We start from the raw sequence: 24,358 nt of genomic DNA, 5'->3' as shown, positions 1-24,358 counted from the left end.
GGTGCGGATCTCGTTCTGGGAGGAGGTCATATGATGGCACACCTAAACGGCCAACTACCACAGGCCCGCTCTCTGACACTGACGCTTTTTTAACCATGTGATCAGCTGTATGCAATCACAGCCGCTCTCATGTAAATACAGGAAGTGCGGTAATCGGCTCTCATCGCCGCACACTGACAGAGCATGCAGCGGCATCTCCTCGCAGGGGAGAACAGGGCATGCAATCAGGGCCCTGATTACAGTAAAGCCCCAGATTTACCACCAATCAATGCCCACGAGTGCCCCCAATCAGTGCCCATCAGTGACACAAATCAGTGTCCATTACTGGTGCGAATCAGTGCTGCCTTTTAGTGCCGCCCATCAGCCCACATCAGTGAAGGAGAAAAATTACTTATTTACAAAATGTACTGACAGAAACTAAGAATTTTTTGTTTTGTAAAAAACAAAAAACCCAGCAACGATTAAAGCGGGGGTTCACCCGTACATAATACTTTTTCCCCTTAGATGGATGCCCGTTTTGTCTAGGGGAATCGGCTAGTTGTTTTAAAATATGAGCTGTACTTACCGTTTACGAGATGCATCTTCTCCGCCGCTTCCGGGTATGGGCTGCGGGACTGGGCGTTCCTATTTTGATTGACAGTCTTCCGAGAGGCTTCCGACGGTCGCATCCATCGCGTCACGATTTTCCGAAAGAAGCCGAACGTCGGTGCGCAGGCGCAGTATAGAGCCGCACCGACGTTCGGCTTCTTTCGGCTACTAGTGACGCGATGGATGCGACCGTCGGAAGCCTCTCGGAAGACTGTCAATCAAGAAGGAACGCCCGCTCCCGAAGACCCATACCCGGAAGCGACGGAGAAGATGCATCTCGAAAACGGTAAGTACAGCTCATATTTTAAAACAACTAGCCGATTCCCCTAGACAAAACGAGCATCCATCTAAGGGGATTGTTTGAAAAAATTGTCTTATGGGTGAACTCCCGCTTTAACCCCTTCCCGACCAGCCGCTGCAGTCATAGCTGTACGTCAGCTTTTTAGGGCGCTTTAGCAGGCCCCAGAGCCGATGCGCGTGCCAGACGTGGGCGATGACCGCCAGGCACCCGCGATTGCTCGTGACAGAGTGAGAAGCGAGATTTGTGTGTGTAAACACACAAATTTCGGTTATCTCAGGGAACACCGATCGGTTTCTTTCTCCAATCAGTCCCATCCCCCCACAGTTAGAACTCACCTAGGGAACACAGTTAACCCCTTGATCGCCCCCTAGTGTTAACCCCTTCCTTGCCAGTGACATTTATACAGTAATCAGTGGCTATTTTTTTTTAGCTCTGATCGATGTATAAATGTCAATGTTCCCAAAAAAGTGTCAAGTGTCCAATCTGTCATGATAAAAAATCGCAAATCGCCACTATTACTAGCGACGAAAATGCCAGAAATCTATCCCCTATTTTGCAGATGCTATGACTTATAATTATAATTTTTTTTTACCAAAAATATGTAGAGGAATACATAATCGACCTAAACTGATCAAGAAATTCGTTTTTTAATATTGAGATATTTATTATAGCAAAAAGTACAAAAAGGTGATCAAATACCACCAAAAGAAATCTCTATTTGTGGGGAAAAAAGAGGACGTAAATTTTGTTTGGGTACAACATCGCACGACCGCGCAATTGTCAGTTAAATTGACGCAGTGCCGTACTGCAAAAAATGGCCTGGTCAGGAAAGAGGCAGATTCTTCTAGGGCTGAAGCAGTTAAATACCACAAACAGAAAGCTCTGTTTGTGTGAAGAAAATAATAAAAAGAATAATTTGGGTACAGTGTTGCATGAATGCCAAATTGTCATTCAAAGTGCAATAGCGCTGAAAGCTGAAAGATGACCTGGGCACTAAGGGGGTGAAAGTGCCCTGTATTGAGGTGGTTAAACACATTGCTCGATTAATTCGGCCTTACTTCCTGGTCAGAATTTAGGTCATGACACAGGAAGGAGTTGACCAGCTGATCTCATTAGCACACACTCTGCATCATCTACACTCAGCTGGTCAACTCCTTCCTGTATCATGACCAAAAGTCTGACCAGGAAGTAAGGCAGAACTAATCGAGCAGTGTGTTTAAACAGCCAGCCTACCGGTACCTCAAGTCACACCAGAAAGGCAGAGGGGGATAAGGGAAGTAAACAAGTAGCTGAGAAGCTGGAGTAGTAAGGAGGGTTTAGGGTTCCTGGAGAACTGGGCCGACTTCTGTCCCCAATTCTATAGAAGGGACAGACTTCACCTAAATGAGGAGGGTGCAGATCTGCTGGGAGTGAAGATGGCCGAAAAGTTAGAGGGGTTTTTAAACTAGGCGACAGGGGGTAGAGATCCAGAGGTAGAGATAGTCAGCAATGAACATATTCCAGAGGGTAGTACTGGGGGCATAAGTGGTAGGTTGACTAAAAGCACATAAACCAGAGGCAAGTATAGTATAGTAACAAGTCCTATTTGCAATCTCGGAACACCCAATAAGAGGACAGTATGCGTCTGGTCTTAACTACATGGCATGTTCACCAATGCCAGGAGCCTGGTGGACAAGATGGGTGAACGAGGAGGATTCCGATTTTGTGGGAATTTAAGAGACCTGGTTCAACAGCTCTCATGATTGGCTGGCAACCATTCAAGGGTATTCCCTGTATCCCAGGGATAGAGAGGGTAAAAAATAGGGGGAGGGGTATACCTATATACCAATAATAATGTACAAGTAAATGTGAGAGATTACATCAATAAGGGAGCTAGAAAGAAGGTGGAATCCTTATGGGTAGAGCTCCAAAGGGATGAAGATAAGGGCAAAATAATACTTGGAGTAGGCTATAGGCCCCCCAACTTGAGCGAGGAGGGGGAGACGGACCCCCTATCTCAAATTGGATTAGCAGCAAGGGTGTGATGTGTTATCATAATGGGGGATTTTAATTATCCAGACATAGACTGGGCGGAGGGAACCACACATTCGTCTAAGGCTCGCCAGTTCCAAAATGTGTCAGATGGTAGACGCACCAACTAGAAACAAGGCATTACTAGATCTACTGACTACCAACAATACAGACCTGATCATGGATGTGGAAATACAGGGGCAATTGAGGAAACAGCGATGACAAGTCCATTGGCTTCAGTTTAAATCACAAATAGGAAACACAAGGGGAACACATAGACACTGAATTTCAAAAGAGCCAACTTCCCTAAACTACGAACCTACCTAGAAGATATAAATTGGTGTAAAATCTTAAAAACAAAAAATGCGGAGGAGAGATGGATTTGCTTTAAGAGAATATTAAATAAGGGCATTAGACAGTGCATCCCATCGGGAAATAAATTTAAAAGCGCAAACAAAAAAGTCCTGGATGGCTTAACTCTTGGCTTAAATGTAAAAATGCATATAAAAGCAAAGGATAAAGCCTTCAAAAAAATACAAGGCTGAAGGATCATCACCAACATTCAGACTTTACAAAGAATGCAATAATAAACGTAAGGGTGCAATTAGAGTGGCTAAGATAGAACACGAGAGACACATAGCGAAGGAGAGCAAGTATATAAAAACAGTAAAAAAGGGCCCCATATAGAGAATAAGGAAGGACTGGTTACAAAGGATGGGGAAATGGCGAAGGTATTGAATTTATTCTTCTACTCAGTCTTCACAGGGGAATTGGAGGGCTTCAGTAACCAAAACTGCAGCGTTTGTCCTCATGACACATCACAGGAAACACCCTCATGGTTAACAGTATTAGAAATAGACTTGGGAAACTTAACGTTAATAAATCACCCGGACCAGGAGGCTTCTTACCCGAGGGTACTCAGTCAAGAAATTGCCAAACCATTTTTTCTAATTTTTACCGACAGTCGACTGGAATGGTACCAGCTGATTGGAGAAAAGCCAATGTAGCACCAATATTTGAAAAAGGGCCAAAATACATCCCTGGGAATTTCAGAACAGTTAGCCTAACATCAATAGTATGAAAGCTCTTGGAGGGAATGATAAGGGAATATATACAAGATTTTAGTAATGAAAACGGTAACATTAGTAGTAATCAGCATGGATTCATGAAGAATCATTCTTGCCAAACATATCTATTAACCTTCTATGTGGAGGTGAGCTGTCATCTAGATAAACAAAGGCCCGTAGACGTGGTGTATCTGGATTTTGCAAAAGCATTTGACACAGTTCAAGTTTCTTGAATGTAGCATTGAAACAAACCATTTAACCCTGACAGGGGGTGCCTAAAATGATCACCTTTTATGTAAAACCTTTATGCAAAAAAAAAAGTTGCTTTTAACTGCATGTGAGCTGGCGGTTGGGTTTCAATTTGGTTAGTGAATCTAAATCTGCTAGTGCATCTAACACTACCCACCTTCCAGACTGATAATGCTGCTCTCCAAAGGTGCCCCTGTGCTCCTTCATTCACAGTGGGGTCACTGCAATACAAGGTCTGTTACTGGCCAGATCACCAGGTGAAATCAGAGGAGGGGAACCTAAACGAAAACGACTGCAGTCACCACATCGACTGATTGGTAAGCTGCAATATATTATATTGTTTGGGGAGTTCGATACCAAAGTAATGAATTATTTCTATAAGTCACACTCGTGGTACGTTATAGGAAGTAGTAGGGCTATAACAAAATAAAACCTCTGGTTATATTTGAAATTAAAAACTGGTACTGTATTATGCACTTGACGAATATCCAAAACCAAGAACAAAAATATTGCAGCTCACTAGTCATAGTGGCTACCGTTGGAGAGATTTTCCCCTACTTCCCACCAGTGACAAAAAACTCACCAGACCAGAAGTGAAGGAAAATCTGCAAAAGGAACACAGACATAAAAAGCCTGATAAGGATTCTAGCCTTCTCCTACTAAAAAGATTTATTTCTGTCTGTGTAATCTGTTACCGGGACAGTAAGCGAGGGGAAACTTTTCATCCTTTTTCTCTAATGGAGCCCTCGATAGCAGTAAAACCTAAATATTTTCCAATTCAATCATAAACTAAAAACAAAGTTTTGGATCGACAGACTTTAAAAAGGTATCTTTTATGGATATCTTGAATCCAGAAGCAGCAGGTCAATAGAATTTGAAATTCTCTTCAGGTTTTCTAATCCTACCCAAAGCAAACTATATAAAAACACGATGGGATCAATAAAAATCCATCTTTCAAATAACAGTTGTTTTAAAAAAAGATGCAATTAATGCTAAAGCATTCAAAGCCTTCTCCTTCTCATGCTTTTTTGCTGTTAAGTCTACAGCCAATTCCTATCTACCAGATTTATCTGGGCTCCTCTCCCATTCTCTGAAAAATTGTCAAACAAGCCGCAAATACCAAATGTGAAATAAACAAACAATATTTGTACACAGCATAATTCATTTAACAATTTTAGAATACTACATTTTTTTTTACTATCATAAAGTCCTTTTCTTCTAGTATGTTGAGCGACACAGGATTTCTGAAATATTTAGGTCACATTTTAACCTACAGAAAGTTGGAAAAGCAAACTGAAAGGGTTACTCTACCCAACATGCCTCAGTTTTGTGAGCAAACGGCACATAGGGCTACTAAAAAAAATAAAGAGGCTGGAACCTGTAATCCTGTGTCTTTTAATGTACACTGTCAATTGAGAGACAAAGGAATTCAGGTACAGCTGTCCAAAAGCTGAGGGGTGGTCAACAGCCATTGACAGACCTATAAGGAACTAGCAATGGTCTTTAAAGTGTTACTAAAGGCTTTTTTTATTTTTATTATTAACCACTTCAGCCCCAGAAGAATTTACCCCCTTTCCTTACCAGAGCACTTTTTGCGATTCGGCACTGCGTCGCTTTAACTGACAATTGCGCGGTCGTGCGACGTAACTCCCAAACAAAATTGATGTCCTTTTTTTCCTCACAAATAGAGCTTTCTTTTGGTGGTATTTGATCACCCCTGCGGTTTTTATTGTTTGCGTTATAAACAAAAATACAGCGACAATTTTGAAAAAAAATCAAAATTTTTTACTTTTTGCTATAATAAATATCCCCAAGAAATGTATATATATAAAAAAATCCTCAGTTTAGGCCGCTACGTATTCTGATACATATTTTCAGCAAAAAAAATTTAAAATCGCAATAAGCATATATTGATTGGTTTGCGCAAAAGTTATAGCGTCTACAAAATAGGGATAGTTTTATGGCATTTTTTTTTTTACAAGTAATGGTAATATGCGATTTTTATTGTGACTGACTTTGGGACGGACATATCGGACACTTTTGGGACCATTCACATTTATACAGCGATTAGTGCTATAAAACTGCACTGATTACTATATAAATATGACTGTCAGGGAAGGGGTTAACACTAGGGGTCGCTGAAGGGGTTAATATGTTCCCTAGTGTATGATTTTAACTGTAGGGGAAGGGGACTTACAAGGGGAGGAGACCGATGTGTGTTCCTCTGTACTGAGAACACACATCGGTCTTGTCGCGATTGCGGGTGCCCGGCGGTCATTGCGGCCGCCGGGCATGCGCACCGGGTCCCGCACGCGCCCCCTAGATGGCAAGGAAGCCCAGGACAGCATATGACATCCACCCAGGATGGGAGACCCCCTCTGTGGACGTCATATGACTATGGGCGGTAGGGAAGTTGTTAAACAAAAAACATGTTCCACTTTTATGCCCCATGCAATGGTACTGAAAAATTATTTTACCTTAATGCAGAGAATGCATTAAGGGTAAAAAAAACTGTAGCCTTTACAACCACTTTAATACAAGACTGCAAGGATGAATAGCAAAAATCTGAATTGGTTAAAGTCTGCCTACAACTATGGGAGGCTACAGATGATTAAACTGCTGCTCATACCAGGACAGAAAAATTCACCAAGGTCAATGGCTTCATCTGAATGGACAATGAGCCCATGCCTGAAAAAAAAGACCAAGATCATAATACAGTCAACAAAAAAACGCAGAGTCAAATCCCAGAGAAACAGGTTTTCAGAGGAAACCATGGACAAAACAATACCACAAAATGAGAGCAGCTTGTCTACAATGAAAGGCCCACTTGAAGTGAGGGAAAAAAGTATTTGATTCCCTGCTGATTTTTTACATTTTCCCAGCGACAACGAAATGATCAGTCTAAAATTTTAATGGTAGGTTTATTTTAATAGTGAGAGACAGAATAACAAAAACACATTCTACATTGATTTGCATTTGAGAAATAAGTATTCGATCCCCAGCAAGTTTTCTGGCTCCCAGGTGTCTTCTATACAGGTAACGAGCCGAGATTAGGAACACTCTTAAAAGGGAGTCCACAGAAGCAATCAGATTCCAATCTCTCCACCATGGCCAAGACCAAAGAGCTGTCCAAGGATGTCAGGCACAAGATTGTAGACCTACACAAGGCTGGAATGGGCTACAAGACCATTGCCAAGAAGCTTGGCGAAAGGGGGACATTGACAACAGTTGGTGCAATTATTCGCAAATGGAAGAAACACAAAATACCTGTCAATCTCCCTCGGTCTGGGGCACCATGCAAGATCTCACCTCATGGAGTTTCTATGATCAAGAGAATGATCAGGAATCAGCCCAGAACTACACAAGAGAATCTTGTCAATGATCTCAAGGTAGCTGGGACCATAGTCACCAAGAAAACAATTGGGAGCACACTACACCGTGAAGGACTGAAATCCTGCAGTGCCCGCAAGGTCCCCCTGCTCAAGAAAGCACATGTAAAGGCCCATCTCAAGTTTGCTAATGAACATCTGAATGAGGGGAACTGAGTGAAAGTGTTGTGGTCATATGAGACCAAAAATCAAGCTCTTTGGCATCTACTCACCTCGCTGTGTTTGGATGAAGAGGAATTCTCCCTTTGACCCCAAGAACACCTTCCCCACCATCAAACATGGGAGGTGGAAACATTATACTTTGGGGGTATTTTGCTGCTAAGGGGCCAGAACAACATCACTGCCTCAAAAAGACAATGGATGGGGCCATGTACCGTCAAATCTTGGATGAGAACCGCCTTAACTCAGCCAGGGCATTGAAAATGGGTCATGGATGGGTATTCCAGCATGATAATGACCCAAAACATATGGTCAAGGCATCATAGGAGTTGCTCAAGAAGAAGCACATTAAGGCCCATGAGTGACCTAGCCAGTCTCCAGGTCCTTATCCCATAGAAAATATGTGGAGAAAGCTGAAGGTTCGAGGTACCAAACGTCAGCCTCGAAAACCTAATGACCTAAAGAGGATCTGCAAAGAGGAGAGGGAAAAAATCCCTCCCGAGATATGTGCAAACCTGGTGGCCAACTACAAGAAACGTCTGACCTCTGTGGTTGCCAACAAGACTTTTGCCAAGTACCAAGTCATGTTTTGTGAAGTGGTCAAATATTTATTTCAGTCATTAAAATGGAAAATCAAATTATAACTTTTTTCTGGATAGGTTTGTTATTTTGTCTCTCACTGTTAAAATAAACTTACCATTAAAATGATAGACTGATCATTTCTTTGTCGGTGGGCAAATGTACAAAATCAGCAGGGAATCAAATACTTTTTTCCCCTCACGGTACACTTTCATTCCTTGGAAACTAGGAGGGATGATAGTAGGATAAACAAACAAGGTTTCCTGACCAGATAACCCTTCTAACACAGGATATCTAGGGAGAGAGAGATAAACATCAGAGTGTAATATTATAAAAGATGAACAAAAATACCCTTGAGACTGGAAACAGCTCAGGGGAACCAACCCTAAAGTTAGCCTGACTAAGGAAGGGGGGTGCTTGGAGGCACCATTGCAAGTGTAAAGGCATACCGTGCAAGACTGGTGTACCTTAACACCAGACAAATAAGAGGATGAGCAAGATCCCCATCAACTAAAACAGCCATTAGTGTCTCTGGGGCCCAACAGAAAGATCTGCATTACTTGTTTAACCTAAAATTCTAACATTGTTCTAAGAGTGTTCTAAGGCGGAGTGTTCTAAGGCGGCTTGTTTGGACAAGGAATTTCTTGTGTGAGGTGATAGAGGCATGGGTAAATTCAGAGAAAGAATCTGCTTTTTACTTGATATAAGGTTTCGTTTGAATGTTCTTCAGCTTTGTTCACACCATGGTGTATAGGTCAGTTTTTCTGCATGCATTCTGCAAGGACAACAACAACAAAAAACAACCCGAAACAACTGTTCAGTCCCTGTTCACACCACAACACTGGTATCGCGTGCATATTTTTTTCTGAGCAGGAATCTGCAATGTGTATACAGTTTTCTGCATTGGAAAAGAATGGACATGAGATCAACATTGGTGTGAACAGGGCACAAAACGGACATGCATGAAAAAGGATGTAAACTCATGTCTCTGAAAGTCAACTGTGCGCAGTTTAGGGTTGCCACCTAATCCCTTTAAAACCAAACACATGTCAAGTACACAGGTTCTGAGCCGGTTAAGGTGGTAATTAAAACTCACTTGGTGCCTTATCTGAATTAAATTAGCCTCAGAACCTGTGAAATTCATATGTGTTTGGGTTTAAAGGGATGAGGTGGCAACCTTAGCACAGTTTTCATGCACGTATAGTGTAAACAAGCCCTTAGAGACAGTGTCCTTCACCCAGTCGCACTAAGTCCTAGAGCTCTCATGGTGAATCTCACTGCGAAATTTCTGTTGAATCAGTGGATAAGTACTACATTTGGAAGAAAGATAGATTTTGAACTTGAAGCCTGGGAGGAGTGTAAAGGTACTCCACATTTATAGGAGGTAGAAAACCCTGGAAAGGAGGGTTTTATTTATTTTCTCTGAGGAAGCAAATCTTTTCCACTTGCAAATTCCTGAATAGGAATGTCAAGTGTCTCGCCAAACGGGCATCTTTCTTGAAAAGGCGTGTGCCCGAGGTACAATTTGCAGGTAGGTTCAGCTGTCCGAGCATTTAGCCAGAGAATCCTGTGCATATGAACTGAAATAAAAGCCATTATGGATATCTGTATCATTGGGTGTTCTGTGTATGCAAAAAAGAAGAGCCAATGAAAGAAATTGTATTTACTCTGCAACTGCACGATTCTGAAAAACAGGGTCATGTTGGTTTGTTAATTGTCTTGGTCCAGTTCGCTTAAAATACTGAAAAAGCAAGATCTGGTTGCAATTCTGAAGACATAATTTAGCATCGTCTCAAATTCTGTTTACAGAGTCTTTAAAAGATGAATGTCTTTAATGGGTACAACCACAGGAATAGCCCATTTCTTTGTAAACTCTTTAAACTTAATAGAATTCAGGAAATATTTTTTAGGGAGTATAAAAATATTTTAGATGTTTCCCAATCATCATAGACAGCCCATTATATCAGGTTTGCAAGGTTTAATAGGTTTCTTTGTGCCCAAAGGGGCATGGCGAGACAGAGGAGAGTCTGCTTGTAAAACGCCAAGGCTTTGACAAAAACTGCAAGCTTTTCAACATTAGCTAGCATATTTTGGGAAGCTCCCTCTTAGTTATAGTGAATGTGTAGGTTAGAGAAATCTTCTGCAGCTTCAGGTTCCTCTCTTTTATGCTCAGAGTCTAAAACAGCCAAGACCAGCATAGCAGTTTTAACCAGTTAGCAACCGCCCTATAGACTAAATACGTCTACAAGGCGGTTGCTTAACTCTGGGAGGGCGTCAATGTACGTCCTCCCAGAATCGCGCTCCCGCGCGCCCTGTGGGGCGCGCACACGGGAGTCTCCGTGACCGCCGGGTCCTCCGGACCCGGCTGATCACGGATCACGGTAAATCGCCGCTGATAGCGGCGATTTACCACGTGATCGCTCCGTCCAATGACGGAGCGATCACTAGTAAACAAACCGGCGTCATGTGATGACGCCGGTTCCTCCCTCTCCTCTCTGTACCGAACGGTACAGTGTGAGAGAGGAGAGGGGAGAGAGCGCATGCAGCAGCTGCTGCTGCGGGCTGGATCTGTGACACATGCAGTCACAGATCCAGCCAGCCATCCATCCCTCCCTGTGCAATACTCTGCAATGCCCCAGCAATACTCTGCAATGCCCCAGCAATACTCTGCAATGCCCCAAAATACTCTGCAATGCCCCAAAATACTCTGCAATGCCCCAAAATAGAGGTAGACCGATATGGGTTTTTCTCTGGCCGATACCGATGCCGATATTTAGAAATCACGGCGGCCGATAGCCGATTTATGATGCCGATTTTTTTGGGCCGATATGTTAAGCCGATTTTTCAGGCGCTTTTGGGCTAAACAGTAAAGTTAGCCCATATTTATTTTTTTTCAACCAAAAGTTTTCATTACCTGTTTTTGTGTAATATATATATATATATATATATATATATATATATATATATATATATATATATATATATATATATATATATATAAAATATAATACACAAAAACAGGTAATGAAAACTTTTGGTCGAAAAAAAATAAATAAATATGGGCTAACTTTACTGTTTAGTTTTTTTTTTTTATTTGTTAAAGTATATTTTTTCCCCAAAAAATGTGTTTGAAAGACCGCTGCGCAAATACCGTGTAACATTAAATATTGCAGCAATCGCTATTTTATTTCCTAGGGTCTCTGCTAAAAAAAAATATATAATGTTTGGGAGTTCCAAGTAATTTTCTAGCAGCAAATACAGGATTTTTACTTGTAAGCAACAAATGTAAAAAAAGATTTAGCCTTTAAATGGTTAAACTGAGAATTCTCCTACACGGAGTTCAGTTAATTGATAAGTAGCAACATTGTATATCTTTTCTAAAACTTGGCAGTCTGCCCAGGAGAGAGAGAGAGAGTGAAGTCTTCTACGGGAAGCACTTGCATTGACTTGTATTGCAGAAGCTTTTTGCAAGTCGCGGTGCTGAACTTATCAATCGGCTTTTTTAAAGCACAAATCGGCCGATGCCGATTAATTTAAAAACGCCAAATATCGGCCAACCGATATATCGGTCGACCTCTACCCCAAAATACTCCGCAATGCCCCAAAATACTCCGCAATGCCCCCAAAATACTCCGCAATGCCCCAAAATACTCCGCAATACTCCGCAATACCCCGCAATACCCCGCAATACTCCGCAATACTCCGCAATACCCCGCAATACTCCGCAATACTCCGCAATACCCCGCAATACCCCGCAATACTCCGCAATACCCCGCAATACCACACAATACCCCGCAATACCACACAATACCCCGCAATACCACACAATACCCCGCAATACCCCGCAATACTCCGCAATACCCCACAATACTCCGCAATACCCCACAATACTCCGCAATACCCCACAATACCCCACAATACCCCGCAATACCCCACAATACTCCGCAATACCCCACAATACTCCGCAATACCCCACAATACTCCGCAATACCCCGCAATACTCCGCAATACCCCGCAATACTCCGCAATACTCCGCAATACCCCACAATACTCCGCAATACCCCACAATACTCCGCAATACCCCACAATACTCCGCAATACCCCACAATACTCCGCAATACCCCACAATACTCCGCAATACCCCACAATACCCTGCAACGTCGTCTATGGGGATTTTTAAGTAGCAAAGTTTAGCGCCATTCCACAAGCGTGTGCAATTTTGAAGGGTGACATGTTGGGTATCCATTTACTCGGCGTAACTTCATCTTTCACATTTATGCAAAAGAATGAAGAAAAAATACTAAATTTGCCAAATTTAATAACAGAAACAAAGAAAAATTATTATTTTTTACAGAATTTTCAGTCTTTTTTCTCTTATAGCGCAAAAAATAAAAAACCCAACGGGGATTAAATACCACCAAAAGAAAGCTCTATTTGTGTGAAAAAAAGGACGAAAATTTCATTTGGGTACAGTGTTGTTTGACTGAGTAATTGTCATTCAAATTGTGAGAGCACCTAAAGCTGAAAATTGGTCTGGTTATTAAGGGGGTTTACGTGCCCAGTGGTGAATGAATGAATGAATGAAAACGTATAAAGCGCGGCGCATGCGAACTGAATCGCTTCTGGGCGCTAGTTGTTCGTGTCTCATGACATCAAAATAGCAGAGTTTTGATCTGTCTTCTGAAAGTCAGGTGGTTTTCCTCCAACCGAATGCTGGTTGGTAAAGCGTTCCATAGTCTAGGACCCTGAAAAGCAAACCTTCTTTCTCCTTTGGACTTGTATTTGGTTTTTGGTACCCTGACCAGATTTTGGTCGGTGGATCGCAGAACGCGATTCGAATTGTGAGGTTCTATATTGTCGCAAAGATATTGCGGAGCCTTCCCATGGATGCACTTATGTGTCAGGCAGAGTGCTTTAAATGCAATTCTGTCTTTTACTGGCAGCCAGTGAAGGGTTCTCAACGAAGGTGAGATTGATTCCCATTTTTTTTTCCCAGTCACCAGTCTGGCGGCCGTATTCTGAACGACTTGCAGACGGGAGATTTGGTACTTTGGGAGTCCGAGGTACAGGGCGTTAGCATAGTCCAGTCTGGAATTCACAATTGTTCCCACCACGACTGCTACGTCTTCTTTGGGGATAAATGGAATAAGTCTGCGTAGTAGGCGCAACAGATGGTGCGCTCCGCTGACTACTGACCCTATTTGTGCGTCCATTGTCATGAAGGTGTCGAAGATGACCCCGAGACTTTTGACTTTGGAGCTAGGGGTGATGATTTGGCCCAGAATGGGCGGCGGTGTCCAGGTTGTTGCCAGTTGACTCTTTCGGCTGGCGTGAAACATAAGGAGTTCTGTTTTTGAACTGTTGAGTTTAAGATAACTCTTAGTCATCCAGTTTTCTATCGAAGAGAGACATTTCTCTAAACTGAGATGATGATCCTTTTTGTTGCAGATGCGAAAATACAGTTGCGTATCGTCTGCATAAGAGTGATAGAGTAGTTCTTGGCTACTGATAATATCAAAGAGAGGGCGAAGATAGATGTTGAAAAGCACCGGTGACAGGGGGGATCCTTGGGGGACTCCACATGACACCGTGCGCTTTTCCGATGTGAAACAACCCAATTTAACTGTTTGTGATCGGTTTTCAAGAAAGAAAGAAAACCATGGTAAATCACCTTCTGCGACTTCTGCTACGTTGGCTAGTCGCATCAGTAACAGTTTGTGGTCTACCGTGTCAAAGGCTGCGCTTAGGTCCAGCAGAACCAGGAGACAAGATTCTCCTTCGTCTGCGGCCTCGAGGGCATCGTCCCATATTTTGAGTAAGGCCGTTTCTGTCCCGTGTCCGGGACGGAAGCCTGATTGTAATGGATCCAGTAGATTGTGGGTATCTAGATGCTGTTGCAGCTGTTGTACCACTACTTTCTCCATTATCTTGGAGAGAACATTTAGGCCTGTTATGGGACGGCGGTGAGTTGGGTCCTTGGGATCCAGGTTAGGTTTTTTCAAGATGGGCTGGATTGTGCCCTCTTTCAACAGGGATGGCACTGTGCCTTCCTTAAATGACTGGTTTATAAGCTGTGTGATGGGTGGTGCCAGGATGTCGGCACATTCCTTCAGCAGTTTGGTGGGGATGATATCATTGGGCGATGTGCTGTTCCGCAAAGCACCAATGATATTTTTTGTGGTATCGATGGAGATCGGTTCCAGAGTGAACTTTGTTGATTGTAGAGCGTTTCTGTGGGTGTTTTGTGGTTGATTGACGGTGGGGTTGAGGGGGATATTGTTTTGCATGATGCTTTCCCGGATTCTTTCAATTTTGTTGATGAAGAAATCCGATAGTTCATTGCAGAACTCTTGGGTGTCTGAGTTGGGGACCTCAAGACATCCTGGATTCATGGTCTGGGTGACCATCTTGAAGAGTTCGCGGGGGCGGTTTAGGGCGCTGTTAATCGCCATAGAAAAATGATGTTTCTTGGCTTTGAAGATTTCTTTATGATATCGTGTTGTTATTGCCTTGTAGATGATGAGGTTATCCTCTGCAGGGCTTCTTTTCCAGGCGGCTTCCGCCCTTCTGCGCTCTTGCTTCAGAAGCAACAGCTGGTTGTTGAACCAGCCGGACTTTCTTTTTCGGATGCAGGCTTTGCGTTTCGGTGCTACTAAATCGGCTGACTGTAGCAGGGCTGCGTTTATGGCATCCAGTGTATCTGCGGCTGTTTGATGTGGATGGATTGTTTTGATTCTGTTTCCCAAGGTACATTTGAAGAGTTCCGAATGGAGTGGTCAAGTGGTTAAACAGTATTAGTCAAATATACAGGATGACCTTGTCTTACCAGTTCATGGAGTAGTTGGACTGTATATAATGTCTATGCTTTGCCCATCACAGAAAGTATACTCCCGAAGGGGTCTTCAGGAACTGGCTTCCATTCAGATGGACCACGGCCCCATACCCGTATAGCACCTGGCGGCTAACTCAACACCCTATGCAGGATCCATTGGAAAAAAAAAAAAAGACCCAACAAGCCAACCCCACAGCATGGGTTCTGGGTATGGTTCCCAGTGTTTTACAGAGTTTGCACCAATCCAGATACACTATTTAGGTACGTTTATAGAGGAAGTGCGTTCTGGGGTTGGGTTGTGTCCTCAAAAGCTTGCCAGTGTCCAATCACCTGAATGTATGAGCCTAAAACACATAGGGGTTGATTTACTAGACAAAATAAGTCTGTGCACTTCGCAAGCACAGTTGTACTCTGCAAGTGCAGTTGTTCCAAAGCTTAGTAAATGGGGTAAAGCTCTGTGGACCTCTGCCATGCATTCTTGTGCAAGCAAAAATGACGTCCCCCCCCCCCCCTTACATATGATTGGGCATGATTTGTAAAGTGAAGCTTTACTTCATTTCCTAAGCTCCAGAGTAGCTGCACTTCAAAGTGCAAACACGATTTGCCTTTAGTAAATCAACCCCAGGAAAACACAGGACAAATCAGGCTTTTGGTGGGAAAGTTTATGGATATTTCCTGATTTTTTTTTAATGTTGCCGTATTTTTTATGCCATTTCTTTTCTATTCCCATACCATTTACCAAACCCCTATAAAAAAATTCTCCTACCCCGAGTATCAAGGCGATACCACATAAGTGTACGATTTGTGTTTTGTACCTTTAGTAAAGCCAAGAAACAATTTGTTTTTCTGTCCTAACTAAACACACTGATGCTAGCCCTAACAATCACAATGACCCTAAATATAAAACCTTGTACGGTAGGCTGAGATTTTATTTACTGCTCTTGTTTTTTGGGCTCCTTTGATGTCTTATTTTTAGTTTTCTTTTGGATCGGTAAATTTCAATAAAAAGTCCTGCGGCTCTTTCCGTGTCAAGTCACTTCCTGTATTTGGAATGCAGGTAGAACATAAACCACTGTTTTTAGTTTCATTTTTAATGCCCGAGTATTTATCTTGAATGAAAGTGCAATTTTAACCATTAAACAAACGGAAAATACTACCATTTGAGAGGCTGCTTTATCCCCCTCTTCATGTTACTGAGCTACGCAAAGAGTCTCTTAAAGGCGTAGGAGCACCAATGTATGTATGCTGGTATCCATATGTATGAGATTCTCTACTGGATGGAATAAAGAGTAAAACTCAACGGCTTGGTGTCAGGGACTGCCAGTTTGGGACCTATAAAGATATTTGTGACTTCCTTTGAAAAAAGGGGTCATAGATCTCTAGTGAGTGTGTTGTGTACCTATCTGGTAGAGCAGAGGAAGAGCACAATTTCTTCTTTTTTTTTTGGCATCACCTTTTAACTACTTTTGGAGTTTCTTTGCACCGAGCACTTTAATTGGACTTTTGTTATGGACTCTTTAGTTGTAGGTTTATTTATGCTTTGATGACACAAATTTTTCTGGAGGTTATAAGAACTTGGTTTGTTTTGTTTCTTTTGGTCGATTGACAGATTGAATGGTCACTGTGATAGCCAATTGGAGGCTATCAAAGCGATCATATGATCAGAATCCAATTTTTCCCGGGGTCCGAATTGCTAGTAGAGAACTGGGGGCTGACAGCACAAACACAAGATTAAAGCTCCTGGACACCACATATACCGCTTTGTAAAAGAGGTTAAATCATGACAGTCAAAATTTATATAAGACCTACATTCAATATGTAACTTAAACCACTCATATTACCATGAACTACAATGTAAATGACAGTGCTCTTTGCATATATGCGACACATTAAAGTGTTACTAAACCTAAAAAAGGTTTTTAACTCATGCTTTATTTGCATTAAAGTAAAAAAAAAGTTTTCTATTTTTCTGTGCCCCCCTTTCTCGTGTGAAGAGTAGGAGAGGGGAGAAGAGATCAACGCTGGGCACGGCTGCATCTTTTCTCCCCTACTTCCTCTTCACACAGCATTTGAGAAGCAGCAGGAGCCATTGGCACTTGCTGCTGTCAATCAAATGCAGTGAAGAGAAAAAGTGGGGGACGGGCCCAAGTCCTACAATGCAAGTCCATGGAGCGCGGCTCCATAGACACAGGTCGGGAGTGCGCGGACAACATTCTGCACATAGCAACATTCTGCACAAGGCTGCTCCTAAAAAGAAGAGGAGCAGCCAAGATCACCATCTGGAACCCCAGAAGAGGAACAGGGCCACTCTGTGCAATATCACTGCATAGAGCAGGCAAGTATAACATGTTTGTTATTTTAATTTAAAAAAAAAAATACAAAAAAATTACTTTAGTAACACTAAAGGTTTATTTATGTGTTGTCCTGTCTCTTTAAACCATAAATTCACAGCGCACTATATATTCAAGTGATCAATTGAATAAAGTCCAAAAATATGTGAATACCACTTTAAACGTTCTCCGTGCATTTAATCTATCCAGTGATTGTTAGACCCCGCAAACAGGGCTAATAGAGGTATTGAAGAATCTTCTGTGCCTAGGTCAATGTATTATATATACAGTATCTCACAAAAGGGAGTACCACCCCTCACATTTTTGTAAATATTTTATTATATCTTTTAATGTGACAACACTGAAGAAATGACACTTTGCTACAATGTAAAGTAGTGAGTGTACAGCTTGTATAACAGTGTAAATTTGCTGTCCCCTCAAAATAACGCAACAAACCATTAATATCTAAACCGCTGGCAACAAAAGTGCGTACACCCCTAAGTGAAAATGTAAAAATTGGGCCCAATTAGCCATTTTCCCTGCCCGTTGTCACGTGGCTCGCTAGTGTTACAAGGTCTCAGGTGTGAATGAGGAGCAAGTGTGTTCAATTTGATTTTATCGCTCTCACTCTTTCAGACTGGTCACTGGAAGATCAACATGGCACCTCATGACAAAGAACTCTGAGGTTTTGAAAAAAAAGAATTGTTCTACATAAAGATGGCATAGGCTATAAGAAGATTGCCAAGACCCTGAAACTGAGCTGCAGCACGGTGGCAAAGACCATACAAAAGCTTAACAAAACAAGTTCCACTCAGAACAGGCCCCCTGTGGTCTGATGAGACCAAGATAAACTTATTTGGTTCAGATGGTGTCAAGCGTGTGTGGCGGCAACCAGGTGAGGAGTACAAAGACAAGTGTGCCTACAGTCAAGCGTGGTGGTGGGAGGGTCATGGTCTGGAGCTGCATGAGTGCTGCCGGCACTGAGGAGTTACAGTTCATTGAGGGAACCATGAATGGCAACATGTATTGTGACATACTGAAGCAGAGCATGATCCCCTCCCTTCAGAGACTGGGCCGCAATGTAGTATTCCAACAGAACGACCCCAAACACACCTCCAAGACGACCACTGCCTTGCTAAAGAAGTTGAGGGTATAGGTGATGGACTGGCCAAGCATGTCTCCAGACCTAAACCCTGTTGAGCATCTGTGGGACATCCTCAAACGGAAGGTGGATGAGCGCAAGGTCTCTAACATCCACCAGCTCCGTGATGTCGTCATGCAGGCGTTGAAGAGGACTCCAGTGACAACCTGTGAAGCTCCGGTGAACTCCATGCCCAAGAGGGTTAAGGCAGTGCTGGAAAATAATGGTGGCCACACAAAATATTGACACTTTGGGCCAATTTGGACATTTTCACTTAGGGGTGTACTCACTTTTGTTGCCAGCGGTTTAGACATTAATGGCTGTGTGTTGAGTTATTTTGAGGAGACAGCAAATTTACATCGTTTCACAATCTGTACACTCACTACTTTACATTATCGCAAAGTGTAATTTCTTTAGTGTTGTCACATGAAAAGATATAACAAAATATTTACAAAGATGTGAGGGGTGTACCGACTTTTAATAAGGAAGAACTCTAGCTTTTCCTCCCCATAACAGATGTATTGTGCATGTAAATGAATCATAGCCCCGATGTCAGTTTGTGCGCAACTTACCTCCTTAGCTGTATATAGTAGGTTTCGGTGTCTGATGTCACTCATCCCTGTGACTAAGCTTCGGGGGGTGGAGCGAAATGCATTGGGGGCATGGCCTAGTTGGAGTCCAGGCTAAGGTTGCCACTCTATCCACCTTTGCAGGTTACCTTACATGTACGGCATCCAGGGGTCCCTTTCACTTTGAGAATGCCACGCCTCCTCTTGGCTGAATTTGAGAGTTCTTCAACTTCACGTTACCTTCCTTTTCAAATCCTGATATTACATGTCCACAATCCTTTGAGCCTCTGTAGTTTCAGAGCAGACTATGGGAGTCACTTGTACCAGCTCTGGGGGTTGATGTAGGTGGGTCATAGGGTTACTGTGGGAGTTTGTGGGCCTTCATGTGGGTGGTGAAAGGCAGTGGCGTAACCAGAGCTATGGGCGCCCGGGGCAAAAAAAAAATTCGCCCCCCCCCCCCCTTATATAAACATCCACTTTTTTTATAGTTACTTATTTTTTTCCCTCTTTTTATGTTTTTTTACACTTTATGTCATTGCTATTACATAGGGGGATAAAAATCCCCCTATATAATAGCACAGGTACACTGACAGGTCCTCTTTATGGAGACATTAGGGGTCTCTAGGACCCCTAATGTCACCTGGGGACCCCAAAAGAAGCTGATGAAGCACAGATCTGCTTCTTCTCTCTGGCTATAGCAGCCAGATGACTGACAGGTGAATGCGGATGTAATACACATCACTTCTGCATTCACAGCCTGGAGGAAGATGCTGGTCTCCCTCCCATCTTACCTCCTGACACCCTCCTGAGCCGGTCCCGGGCCGCAGATGGGGCAGCGGATCCTGGGATTGAAGGTGAGGGGTCAGGAGGGGGGGCGGCGGCAGTACTGGAGGGGGGTAGGGGGCACGCAGCCAGCACATATACACAATTGGCAGGCTATAGAGCCGCCGATCGTGTATATGTGAAAGTTCAACCGGTAATGGCACTGACCCCCGACACCTGCACTGACCCGACACCTGCACTGACCATGACCTGACAATGACACTGACAATGACAATGACCTGACACTGACAATGACAATGACCTGACACTGACCTGACACTGACCTGACAATGACCTGACAATGACCATGACCTGACACTGACAATGACCTGACACTGACAATGACCTGACACTGACCTGACACTGACACTGACCTGACACTGACAATGACCTGACAATGACAATGACCTGACCTGACACTGACCTGACACTGACAATGACCTGACACTGACAATGACCTGACACTGACAATGACCTGACACTGACCTGACACTGACAATGACCTGACAATGACAATGACCTGACACTGACAATGACCTGACACTGACCTGACACTGACCTGACACTGACAATGACCTGACAATGACAATGACCTGACACTGACCTGACACTGACAATGACCTGACACTGACAATGACCTGACACTGACACTGACCTGACACTGACACTGACACTGACCTGACACTGACACTGACCTGACACTGACACTGACCTGACACTGACCTGACACTGACCTGACACTGACCTGACACTGACAATGACCTGACACTGACAATGACCTGACACTGACAATGACCTGACACTGACACTGTTCTGACACGGACACGACAATGACACTGACCTGACCAGACACTGACACTGACACTGATACACCACTGAAAATGACACTGACACTGTTCTGACACTGACCAGACACTGACACTAACCCACCTAACTCCTACAGGAGTTAGGTGGGTTAGTGTCAGTGTCTGGTCAGTGTCAGAACAGTGTCAGTGTCATTTTCAGTGTTGTATCATTCAGTGTCATTGTCAGTGTCTGGTCCTGCAATACTCGCACCCCCCTCCCCCCAGCTTGGTGAAAATCCATCCTCCTCAGAGTCCTCCTTACCTCTGTCTGACTCTGCTCTTCTCCAGAACTCTCCTCAGGACGGACAGGACCCGCAGCGCCATCCACCCCCGCGGGCTGGCTCCATGCTGCAACTCCTTCCACACAGACAGCGCCGTACCGCAGAGCACCAGAGCGGAGGGGAAGACGGCGGCTCACACTTTCAGCACCTGCCGTCTCCCGCCGCCATGTTCAGAGTTTCCCGGCGCTCTGTGATTGGCCGTATGGCGGTCATGTGCGGAGGTGGGACTTCCAGCCCCACTCCTCACATGACCCCCATATGCCCAATCACAGGGCGCTGGAGGACATTAAACATGGTGGCCGCTGGCCGGTCCGGAGTCCGGACATCCGTGTCGGTGACACGGACACTTAAAATTAGGAGGAGGCACGGAAAGTCGCCCCCCCAAATGGCGCGCCCACAGCACCCCCTGCCCCCCCCCCCTTGCTACGCCAGTGGTGAAAGGTGTAAATGTGTTATACCTCCTCCTGTGTCATTCCTGTTTTGCAGCATGCCAAAGAATAATGCCTTACTGCAAGACTACAGAGGAAGGGCTATGGGAGGGTATTATGAAGATTTCCTTCATATGTAAATCAATCACTTCACAGAGCCACAGAGAGCAGGGCTCTGGGATGGTGGGATCTGAGGGGTGGGACACACTGTTTCAGCATATTTAACTGGGCAGGATTGATTTCTAATTGTGATACATTCAATCCTGCCCAGCAGCAGCACAGCTAGCTTTCAGAACAGAACTTTAATACGGTGGAATTATTTAAAATGTAGTAATAAATATTTTTGATATAACCAGTCTTGTTCCTCTGACAAATCCTGTCTGGGCTGACCACCCTTTCTTCCCCCTTTATCATATAGCTTTCAGAACAGCCTGTGTATATGAAGGGGTTTCCTTCTTAAATAATGCTGTGACCTGTGGGGCGGGACTTGGGAGGTTTGGACTCTTCCAGTAGGTGCGACTGGGTGTGATTGAATGTGTGTTTTTCCTTCCACCCACCATCAGAGCTGTGAAGGAAGTTACATCAATTGATGCATGATGCATGCTGCACCTGGGTGGCAGGTGACCGGGACATGTTGCATCTGGGTGGCAGGTGACCGGGACATGCTGCATCTGGGTGGCAGGTGACCGGGACATGCTGCATCTGGGTGGCAGGTGACCGGGACATGCTGCATATGGGTGGCAGGTGACATGCTGCATCTGGGCGGCAAGTGACATGCTGCATCTGGGCGGCAAGTGACATGCTGCATCTGGGCGGCAAGTGACATGCTGCATCTGGGCGGCAAGTGACATGCTGCATCTGGGCGGCAAGTGACATGCTGCATCTGGGCGGCAAGCGACATGCTGCATCTGGGCGGCAAGCGACATGCTGCATCTGGGCGGCAAGCGACATGCTGCATCTGGGTGGCAAGCGACATGCTGCATCTGGGTGGCAAGCGACATGCTGCATCTGGGTGGCAAGCGACATGCTGCATCTGGGTGGCAAGCGACATGCTGCATCTGGGTGGCAAGTGACATGCTGCATCTGGGTAACAGACGACAGTGGCAAGTGACACGCTGCATCTGGGTGGCAGGAGACGGTGGCAAGTGACACGCTGCATCTGGGTGGCAGGAGACGGTGGCAAGTGACACGCTGCATCTGGGTGGCAGGTGATGGTGATGTACAGAATATTGGCACCGGATATCAGCCTGAAAGGCGGCCAAAAAATTGGTATCGGGTCCTAAAAAAACAAGATCAGTTGACCCCTAATCTGCAGACAACAGAGCAACATGGTACACAGGTATGATGTATGCTGGGATTGATTATTGCATTCAGTTCTAGTGAAAAGAAAGTTGGAGTTCAGCTTTAGAAACACTTTGCAACATTGTTTTTTTTTCCTCTATGCACAGCTGAATCTTCTTTGAAGAATAGTAAGAGGGGTACAGCTACATCTTCCAGTGAGAGCAAATTGCAGATATACTAGAAGAAAATCCCAGGTTCTGCGGAACTGAACAATTATCCAAAGTAGCAAAACTGTTGTGCTGAATTTGGACAGGATTCCAAAAAGCAGTTTGTTGGCCATCAACAAAACCATTTAAACAAGAACACATTTGGACAAGATTTCAATAACCACTCCATAAGTTATCAGCAAAACAATATTTAAAGGAATACAGGTGTATTTTAACAAATGGAAGGCAAGTGCATTTCCGGACCAAAATCTGATAGTAGGTAGAAGACAAAGGTATTCCTTGCAAGTCTTATATCACACCTACTGCCCAACACAGTTAATATTTATTAGTAGTTAAACCTATACTGAAATAAAACTTGAAATATCCTTGTGCAAGCAGTCCCCTTCGTATCAATTGTGACAGCGCCTGCAGAGACACAGCCGCTGCTCCTAGTATGACATCTGTGTTGGCGTGTGTCCTCGAACTCACTCAGGTGCATTCAGGCTGTGCACCCCCACAAATGTCACATTTGGAGCAGTGGCTGTGTCTGTGCACTGCAGCCTCTGCGTCTCAATAGACTGTGTGTACCCCTGTGCCAGGAGTGCCAGCAAAAGGATGCGTGCAACACCTGTGCAACCCCCATGCCGGTAAAACACAGCCCTGCACGGGGCACAGTTGAAAGCATCCCGTGTGAACGAGGCCTATAGCAAAAACATCTCAAAACGGAGACTAAACAGTTGGAACATCCAAACTCATTCAGAAATCTACTGATCTTTAAAGAAAACATGGACAGCAGTAAGATAATATCTACACCAGCAATATTTTTTATAAACAGTAAGGGGTGTCTATTTCCTGTGCGAAAGATTAAAACATTTGCGCAGCTGTCGCCAAAATGTTTGTGTAATGGGTTTACTTCCAATAATCATCAGCTGCCATAATGCGGCATTTTCTCACACCGATTTTTTTTTTTATTTTTATAAACAGACCCCAAACAGTTATATGAAAAATTAACTGTAAAGGTTTAAGACAACGAGGAAACTTATCTAGCCATTTACTACCAATTCCACAATAACCAAATTTCAAAGACTAGATAAACTTGTTAATGCAAATTTAGAAACCCTTGAAATGAGGGTGGCTACATTACTTCTTCATCATCCCACTGTATGTAGGAAGGTAGCCACCATCACGTTCTTGCTCCTGAGATAGACTATGGGGGTTGTAGCATGTAAAGAGCATTGCAAACGACATCAACCAATGTGCACTGCTCACTCCTAATAAAAT

The 24,358-nt window shown here is 43.8% G+C and overlaps 1 protein-coding gene across 3 annotated transcripts in view; it reads right to left on the bottom strand.

Moving 5' to 3' along the window:
* SMARCA2 (SWI/SNF related, matrix associated, actin dependent regulator of chromatin, subfamily a, member 2) overlaps positions 1-24,358 on the bottom strand; it is a 266,143-nt gene that overhangs the window by 43,813 nt on the left and 197,972 nt on the right. The window lies entirely within an intron of this gene.

The sequence above is a fragment of the Rana temporaria genome, chromosome 1 (assembly GCF_905171775.1).
Source record: "Rana temporaria chromosome 1, aRanTem1.1, whole genome shotgun sequence".
Lineage (NCBI taxonomy): Eukaryota > Metazoa > Chordata > Amphibia > Anura > Ranidae > Rana > Rana temporaria.
This window is presented reverse-complemented; position numbering and strand designations above follow the sequence as displayed.